At 33.5% G+C, this 9,892-nt stretch overlaps 1 long non-coding RNA gene across 2 annotated transcripts; it reads left to right on the top strand.

The window, feature by feature from the left end:
- On the top strand, positions 2,478–7,711 carry LOC107628545. 2 transcript variants are annotated; one of them, XR_002358021.1, is made up of 4 exons: positions 2,478–2,785; positions 2,888–3,024; positions 3,122–3,350; positions 7,479–7,711. It is a non-coding gene; the product is annotated as an uncharacterized LOC107628545 (long non-coding RNA). The 2 variants fall into 2 exon arrangements; XR_002358020.1 differs by having other exon boundaries at positions 2,888–3,030.

The following is a 9,892-nucleotide window of genomic DNA, read 5'->3' as shown; positions in this document are numbered from 1 at the left end:
ATTAATGTCTTTTAGAATTCATTTTGTCAGCGATGCAAACTTTCGTATTTAAATAGTTTACTCTTAATTAATATAGCATATTTAATAAACATTGCTTAAAAACATTTATTGAGAGGATAAATTGACTTTTTATACCAAAAATAAATAAATAAATTAGGGTCTATTGGAATCAAGGACCCACTAGTTCCTCCCACTCGTGCGGTCAACACCTGGGGATGATTAAAAAAATTAATGCAAATTGATTATGATTACTTACAGGAATTTCAGTTTGAATAATCATGTTTTGAACTACAGGATGTCACCTGAACATGCGGCAAATTAGCTGCTAAGTACATTTAATTAATGTGCCTAAGAAACTATAGGGGAAGAAAAAGGAACTTGAAATTAATTAAAATGGGTCAAATAATGGGCCTGCACCAGATCAATCATGACATAAAAAAAAATCACTTTTTATATATCATTTAATTTATTAATTCAGGTTAGTCAAAAAATCTATAAATCTATGGCTATATTTTATTATATCTTTTCTTTTTAAACAATTTCAAATAAACCATCTTGTTTTATTATACATAAATAATAAGCAGTAGTTATGCTTCTATTGCATGCAAGAGCCATTTTATGTTGAGCTATTTATTTTCTTGTGAATGAAGTATTCATGTTATGTTTGTTGTAAAAGTAAACAATCATATATGGACATGGCACCTTTAATTTCCTTATAATAAGGGATACTTTTAATTATTAACAGTTGCAATAACACTGATCAATATTTGACCAAAAAGGACTTTTTCAGGCGGGGAAAAGATTTTGATTATATTCTATTTCTTTTGAAGTTTAGATTATTTTCTTGAGCCAAACTAAAGTAATTATTAAGATCACTTTAAGGTATATATTTGTTTATTAGTTGTGAAACTTTTCACTACAAAAGCAAGTCATATATTACTTCCTTTTGGTGGCATGCCATGAATCATCATTTACAATGTTTTTGTAAAGGCATAGCTTCAACCATTATATATATTCAAGCTTTTCATAATAAAAAAAAATTTAATTACTTTGCTAGTCTCTATAGTTTCACAAAATTTTTAATTAGGTCTCTATACTTTTTTTTTCTTTTAATTGAGTCCTTGCACCAATTTTTTTTTTAATTGGGTCCCTATACTTTTTTTTTTCTTTTTATTTTGGTCTTTGTACCAATTCTTTTTTTTTAGTTGGGTCCCTATAAAATTAAGCCAATTACTACTAAGAGGGACTTAATTGAAAAAAAAATTGGTGCAGGGACCCAATTAAAAAAAAAAAGTATAAAGTATTAATTAAAAATTTTATGAAACTATAGAGACTAACAGAATAATTAAACCTAAAAAAATATAATTTTATTAAAAAATAAATAATATTCAATTTTTTTAAAAATTTAACTAACATGATAAATAAAATGATTTTAAACTCCTTTAAATTAATTGTTTAGTATAGATCTAATCCAAAGAAGTAGCTCTAGTATAAGTTATATATGGACTTAATAGTAGCAGTTGATTTGTACTATAGTTAAATAATGAGTTTGCTTCAGATTCCGATTATGCATTCAAATAAGCATCATATTCAAGAAATTAGGTACTACCAATATTGGGATTCTATGTCAAGAGTCAAGGATCCAAAAATTAATTGAAAGGTTTCAACATTATAACACTAATTTATATCCGATAGTTTAATGAATTTCCCTTTATACCTAAAAGACCAATATATGACATTTCAATTACAATATAATCAAATCAGGACCAAAAAAAAAAAGTGAAAAAAGTTTTCATCAAACATGAAATATAGAATCCAAGACTGAAGAAGCAATCTCATCTACCTTTTGATGAGAGAAGCTATATACCAAATGAGTCTTCATATCATGCATGTTCTTCCAAGATAAATAAATAAATAAAAAAACAAAAATCAAATATATATGAAGAATATTAAAATTGGTTTAAAAATTGTAGCAAGCTGAATATAAAATTAAGTCACTTGATGTGGTTAGTGACTTGTAGTTTTGGTGATTATTATGTATTTATGCAGTATACCAAAAGGTATGGTACTCCTATATAGTTGTATACTTTTGAGTTTGAACCAAGTTATGAAAAATTCTCATATCACTCACCATACTCTCATTTATTTGATGTAACATTTCATGACCCAACCTCTAAATTTTTCTGTTACCATTCCTACTCTGGGCACATATATAGCTAGTGCATGCCCTCTAAATTAAAATTCGAAAAATTAAAATTTAAAACATTGTTAAATTAAAAAACATTATTTTAATTTTAATGCTAAAATAATAAAGATAAATTAATAAGTAAAAGTATATTAATAATTGTATATCTAAAATCATTAATAATAAATTTACCTAAATTTAGTTTTTTTATTTATTTAATTATTTATTTGATGGTGAAAGAACGGCCCAAAGATACAAGAAAAAACTGCCCTTTTAGAATTCAAACAAATAAAACATTTCTCTTATCTGCTTTTAGGAACGAAAACAAGAACGGAGGAGGGTCTAAAAAGAGATGAAGACCCACTGGGAGACAATGTGCATGCTTTACCAAGGCGTCGGCACTGAAATTCGCTTCTCTCAATGTGTGGCTGATGTTGAACTCTCCAGGTCTAGCTTGAAACTCCTTTACTACTCAAATGATAGAGAGATGCTGCCATGAATAGGGGGAGAAGTATTTTGCAGCAACCTAACTGCGCAAGTGGAATCAGTTTCGAGTTTAATTCGGTGAAGTCCCATGTCGCTTGCAATCTTTAACCCCAAGTAAATTGCCATAACTCAGCTTCTGTAATTGTCACTTTCTCTACATTCATCATAAACCCAGCCAATACCATGCCATCTGAGTTCCTGATAATTCTTCCATAGGTAAGCGAATTAGAGGCTTGAAGTACTGACTCATCCATGTTGATCTTGTTCCAACCTTCTTCTGGCGGTTTCCACCCTACCAGAACTAACGTTACTGGTCTAAGCTTCCTGATGCTTTGTTTGATAAGTTCAAGAACGTAATTGTAATTCTTTGCTACACCTTTTACTTCCGTCGTAACTTGTTGGACAGGGGTGATCTCTCTTTTGAAGATTAACTCATTCTGCTTTCTCCAGATAATGTTGCAGGTTGTAATGAAGAAGGTGGACCATGGAGTTCCATAATTAGTGTGAGAGTCCTTGTTCAGGTTTTCTTTGAGTCAATTCTGAAGATTTTGACTAAAAAAGGAGTCTTGAGGGGTTTCTGATTGAGCTACGTGCTATTCCAAATGCTTTGGGCAAAACGGCAATCCCTCAATACATGGAGCAAACTCTCTTCAATATTCGGACATCTGTACTATAATCGGTAAGTCTCCTACTCTTCCTTTTTTAGCATTCGTTAAAAGTGCATTGTGACTGATAAGCCATGAGAATGTTTTTAATCTTTGCGGAGCTCTTAGTTGCCAGCACAATTTGAAATTGTCTTCCACATAGTATGTTTTATATGCTGATTTGATTGAAAATCTGCCTTGATAATTTGGAAGCCAACTTGTTAAATCTTGTCCTATATTTCAGTATGGGACTTTTAGAGTGCGATTTAGATCTATTACCTTCTCTGGGACAAGATGGGATAACTTATCCCAATCCCAATCTCCTTCAGCAGTAGCGTAGCTTCCTAAGGTCTCGTTCTCTTTGTCAGCACTGATCTGAATTAACGAGAGCTCACTTAGATTAGATATTCCTGGAATCCAATGATCATTTCAAATTTTTATGCTTTTGCCATCTCCAATTTTTTAGATAAGGTTCTGCTGAAACTGATGCCAAACTTTAATAATCCCCCTCCATGCATTTGAACAGTTTGTCTTCTTAATCACTTTAGGAATGGGGTTGTCTCCACATTCGTATTTGGCCTTCATGACCTTCACCCATAAAGCTTCTTTGTTATAGACCAGCCCTCATGCCAACTTCATGAGGAAGAGGTTGTTGGATTCTTGTGCCTTGCGTAATCCCAGCCCACAGATATCTTTAGGCTTTCAAATAGTGTCCCAATTGATGAGATGTACCTTCCTCTCTTCTGGATTAGGCCCCCAAAAAAATCTCTACAAACCTTATCAATCTGATTACAAACATCTTTATGAATCTTGATGGTCTGCATAGTGTAACTTGGGATGGAGGAAAGAACTGATTGAACGAGGGTGCATCTTCCCGCTAGTGAAAGCGTCCTCATGTCCTAGCTGGACAACTTTGCTTGCATTTTGTCCAGAATTGGTTAAGTATTGTCGCCCACACTTCTCGTGGATGAGAGGCACGTCAAGATACTTTACTAACTTGCTGGTCAGGGGGATGCCCAGGTCTCTGTTGAGCTCTTCTCTAATAGTATGATTAACATTCTTAGAGAAAAACATGCAAGACTTACTTAGGCTAACTTTTTGACCAGATGTCCTGCAAAAAGCTTCAAGCGCTCCCTTGATCACTTGGACCTGGCTTGCATCCACCTCCGCAAAAAGGACAAGATCATCTACAAAACAAAGATGAGACAAGTGAGGTCCATTCCTAGATAATTTAATAGGCATCCATTTTTTATCTTCTATTAACGTGTCAATTAATTGAGAAAGCTTTTTAATGCATAAAACAAAAAGATATGGCGATAAAGGATCTCCCTGTCTAATTCCTCTTTCTGGCTTGAAAGTTTCTGACCACAACCCGTTCCAAAGTAAACTCATAGAGGTGGAAGAGATGCAAAAATTGATAACTTTGATCATATTCTCTGGAATACCAATGTCTTGGAGGGTATCAATAATAAAATTCCAATTAAGATTTTTCTCGCCATGAACCCTTTTCCAATGTTTCGAGTTCTCATGGTATGAATCACCTATTGTGCCACTAGGATGTTGTCCGCACTAATTCTCACAGGGATAGATGAAGCTGGCTTGGGTGTTTGAGACAATCATCTAAATTGGGTTTGATGATCTCTGCAATAATTTTGGTCACAATCTTGTAGCATACGTTATACAAACTTATACGTCTAAATTGTGCATAGTTCGCCGGAGAATGGACTTTTGGGGTGATAGAAATCAAAATTTGATTGACTATCACAATATTCTTAAGATCCCTAAAAATCCTCTGCACTCAGCTATGATATCCCAGGAGTGTTGATAAAACTTCGCTGGGAGACCATAACTACCGGGTGCTTTCCAATTTCCCATGCTAAACATCGCATGCTTAATTTCCTCTTGCGTGATATTTCTACTGAGACTAGTCATATCCTCCTTGGCCATCCTAGGAAACTTACCTGTAATAGAGAAAACAAATAAAGGAGAAGAGTAATAGAGAGGTGCATAAATTTAAAAAAGGATACACCGAGCTCTTTCAACTCATTTACATCATCAACCCATTTGTCCTCATTATTTTTTAAGGACGTGACGTAATTCCTCCTTCTTCCGCCATTTGCCTTTTGATGGAAATACTTAGTGTTCTTATCTCTAAAGTTAATGACTTTGCAACGTAACATCTACATTCAGTAGCTTTCTTCCTGCACAATAATCGTCTCGTACTCCTTCCAAAGTTCTTTTTGGAGTTTTTCCAAGAATATTGTCATTAAAAGAGAGATTTCTGTTGATACCCTCCAACATGAGGAGGTTTCTATTTTTTCTTAAAAATATGTCCGAAAACTTCTTTATTCCAGAATGTAGCCTTCTCAATAAAATTATTAATGTTGTTAACAAGTTTTCCTTGCTTGCACCAATTATTCTTCACCAAATTATTGTAGTCCTCATGAAAAATCCAAGGTGTTTGGAGCTTGAATGGTCTTTCCCTTCTATTAACCTCTATCAAATTGCAGTTTAGAAGAATGGAAAGGTGGTCCAACTTCAACTTTAGGAGGTGTTTCACCTCTACCATTGAAAAATGGTCATTGAACTCCAAATTACATAAAAAAAGGTCAAGCCTTCATTTTATCCTGTTTCATTGCCATGTAAAAGGAAGACCTGCAAACCCTAGGTCTCTTATTCTACAATTTTAAATACACTCTTGAAACCTGTTCAAGTACTGAGAGAGGTTGAAACTGTCCCCCGCTTTCTCCAAAGAGATAATAGAATTAAAATCTCCTCCGAATCACCTAGGACCTTGTGTTGTTGCTGCAATAGTTTCAAGATTGTTTCATAGGCTATTGCGGATGCCTAGTTACGGGCTACCATATATACAAGTAAAAAATCAAGTACAGTTATCATTATCTCTAACTTTCATGTGGACAAGTTATCTTTGGACCTTCAAAGGTCCAATATTCTATTTTTTCTTGTTCCAAAGACACCAAATACCACCTGAAAAACCTTCCGCTTCACTTATGCACCAAGAATCAAAACCAAGTTGGTAGATAATCCCCTCAGCTTTAGCTCCTAAAACATGAGTTTCAAGTAAAACACATAATTTAAGATTGTAACGAGAAATCAAATCTTTAATAATAAAAGAGAATCTTTTAGAGGATACCCCTACAATTTCAGATTAAAGTATTCATGATAAACAGAAAGATAATAAAGAAAAACAAACTTTCTGTCCACATCAGAAACATTCCATCGTATTCGGCTTGCTATTTGTGGACTGCACCATTATAATTGGGCTTTGGGTAGCGACTTCCTCCAGCTGACTCCCTGGTTCAACCATATTAATCTCCAGGTCTGGTTTAGCGTTGGCCTCTCCCGAGTTAGGGCGCTTATTAGCTTCCCCTTTTTTCATATCAATATTGTTCCCTCCCCTATAATGATAAGCAATGAGATTCATCGTAATGTTATCTATGTTATCCCCAATCTAGACAGATAGGGCACTATTTGCTTCAGCAATCTGACTGTTGAGGTATGGGAATTGCCTCCAATAATCTTGGTGCTTCTTTTCTATTTTCTTCTAATTTTCTTGTTGTTGCTTGATGCTGTCCTAATTTATTGGAATACTTTGTATGATTTTTTTATGCTGGCTGGTCTATTTACTATGCTTAGAGCTCTGTGATATCTTCTTACTGATTTCAGTATGCTTTCCTTTGATGATCGAAAAATGTGCTTCATTTGCTTCTGTGTGTTTTTATGTGATATGTAGTTCTTTCCATTGCTGGGCACATGTTTGATAGTTGTGATTTCACTAGACTCTTTTTACAAATTCTTAGCATCCATGTTCTCCTGAGTAATTTCAGCCATGTCAGGGGTTTGGTCTTCATTTTTTTAATTTTTTCTTGATTTTCCTTCGCTAAAACATGGAACCTTGATTTTTGCGCATCTTCCTTATTTTCCATTTGATTTGGGTTTTTCGATCCCTTCCTTTAATTCCTTCTTGCAATCATCCAAGGGCCAAAAATATTGTCTCATTGAGGGTCTTTAATGCTTTTCTGATTTGCATTCTCGTTATGAAAGTCTTGCCTATTTTGTTGCGATTTCTTAGGTGCATTTAATTTGCTTCCCTAATCTTCTGCCATATTAATCTTATCTTTCCTTTTTTGGTTCTTTTGCAGATCTTGCAATTTCAAATTATTCTCTCGCCTGTTGATGCCCTCCCCACTGCTCGGGGCTCTGCCGTCTACCGCCCTCCAGGCTGTGTTAATGGTGGTGCTTAATGTCTTCTCACCACAGTTTTCTATTCTATGTCTATATCAGTCACAGTTAAAACAAATTTGATGTAAACCTTCATAGACAATGTTAAACTATTTCTCAAGTGCTGAAAAAGTTAGAATAAGCTTTTTTCTTAGATCAATCTCCATACAAATTCTCGCAAATTTTCCACGAGAATAAATAAAGGTCAGCTCGTCTACTTTTAGCGTGGTGCCAATAGCTCTACCCGCTTTCCATAGAAAGACCTTGTTGTAGAGTTTAACTAGTAAATTAGCTATTCTAATCTATACTGTCACTTTCTTAACATCTATCTTTTGTGGTAGAAACAAAGGTCTCCATCTTTGTACCAATAGGTAGTGATCCATTATCATCTATGGGCCTTCGAACAAAGCATGAGCAAAGTTATCAGGATCGGTAAACTTTACAAGAAAGAAATTTCCAGTCAGATCCATCACTCTTATAGATCCCTTCTTCACCCATCTTCTCTGAACCCACCTATCTAGAGCTTCAAGATTGAAAGATTTTCCCAACGGCTTTACAATCAGAGAGAGTTTCCACGACCTACACCACTCATCATACTCCTCGAGAGATACCTCAATCGTAGGGTTAGGATTGAAGGGAGCTTGATCCTCTATCAATGCCTCCATATTCAGATCCTCCGAAATATAGTCTTCTGATATCATTTCGACTATTTTTTGTAGATGCAGTTTCTCAAATCCGTTTGCCACCACCATATCATGATATCCTTGGCATCTTGTCTTTTTCTTTGTTTCCCTTCTTGACTCCCACTATTGCAGGTCTTCTTTTGATCGGAATCACCATTCTCTTTTACAATACCTTCCATATTCATTGAGCCAATTTCTCTTTATTCATTTTGACTATTTTAGTACTACTTCTTGCCACTAGATCATCCTCCTCTAACGTCTGTTTGTCAGGGTCGGCGGAAGAAGAATCAGAGCTCAGCTCTTGTTAAATTATCCCTAAACTTAGCTTTATTCCCCAAAAAAAAAAATACTCCAATCTCACTTAAAAAGAAATTAAAGCTAATTTATTAATATTCTCTCCCTTAATTTTCACTCAGCTCATTTGATGTGCATCCTCAATCACTGTTAATAACTAATCTGAGTTGGTTAAGTGGTTTAGTTCTTCACTCGTCCGTTTAATTAAGTGTTGGGAGTTCGAATCTCATTTTGTGTAAGTACCAAACTACAAATACATTGATCAGAGACAAACTCTTAAATGAAACTTAAATCTACAATAGATTGTCGTTGTCTTGTCGCCGAGAGATATTGCGAGAAATTAAAAAAAAATCAAACACTTTAAATGCATTTTAAATAAAAAATTTTTATTCTCTTGCTTTTCTAAATATAAGCTAAGGCATTAGATACTAATATCAATGAGCTTGATATGTAACTCATCGAACGAAACTGAATACTAAATAATCAAAGTTACCAAAATCAAACTGTTACAAAAAGGTATGTAGAATAACTTGGTCATTCATTATTGCCCTAAAAACCCTAATAGATTATTCGATGTTTCCAAGTTTATTTGATGTCAACCAATGAATATTAAAATAAAGAGAATGAAGTTACCACACTTACCTTGTGAAGCATGACATGTAGATTCAGAATTGTTGTGAGAGACACAAACATTCCCATTTCATTGTGAGAGAATGGTAACGAAATAAGAAAGTATGAAACATACCAGACCCCCACATAGCAAAACAATTATATCCATTTTCTCTTTGATATATGGATTTGACATAAAGACACACACTAAGTAAAGCACAATCTCAAGATTACTCATGTACATTCATCATATTCCTTGCTAACTCCCTTTTTCAAGTGCATGTGATGTGCTCCTCTTCTAACCCTAAAACTAAAAGTGTTATTATTTGCATATATATTTACGATTTATTTATTATTGAATGAGATTTAAATTTTATAAATTAAATTTATATTTTATATAAAGATAAATCAGTATAATATAATTTGCATATTTTAGTTGATGTTTATATGAAATATTTATTATTTTTAACAGTAAAAATAGTTAAATAAATAGGAATAGTCTCTAATGTTTTGATTAAATACTAATTTTAGGTCCTTAAATGTCTTTGTTTTCGATTAAATACTAATTTTATGTCTCTAATATTTTCTATTAAATTTAAAATGTCTTTGTTTTCTCCCAAAAATATTTTATTTCCTATTATTTTTATCATCTGGTCAAAATTAATATTACAACTTTTTCCTTCAAACATGTTATTTTTCTTTTGCTATTATTTTATTTTAATAAAATTTTCTGTTATTTTTACCCTCAA

This window comes from Arachis ipaensis, chromosome B02 (assembly GCF_000816755.2).
Source record: "Arachis ipaensis cultivar K30076 chromosome B02, Araip1.1, whole genome shotgun sequence".
NCBI classification, from domain to species: domain Eukaryota; kingdom Viridiplantae; phylum Streptophyta; class Magnoliopsida; order Fabales; family Fabaceae; genus Arachis; species Arachis ipaensis.
The sequence above is the reverse complement of the archived record's forward strand: the minus strand, read 5'-3'. Positions and strand labels throughout refer to the sequence as shown.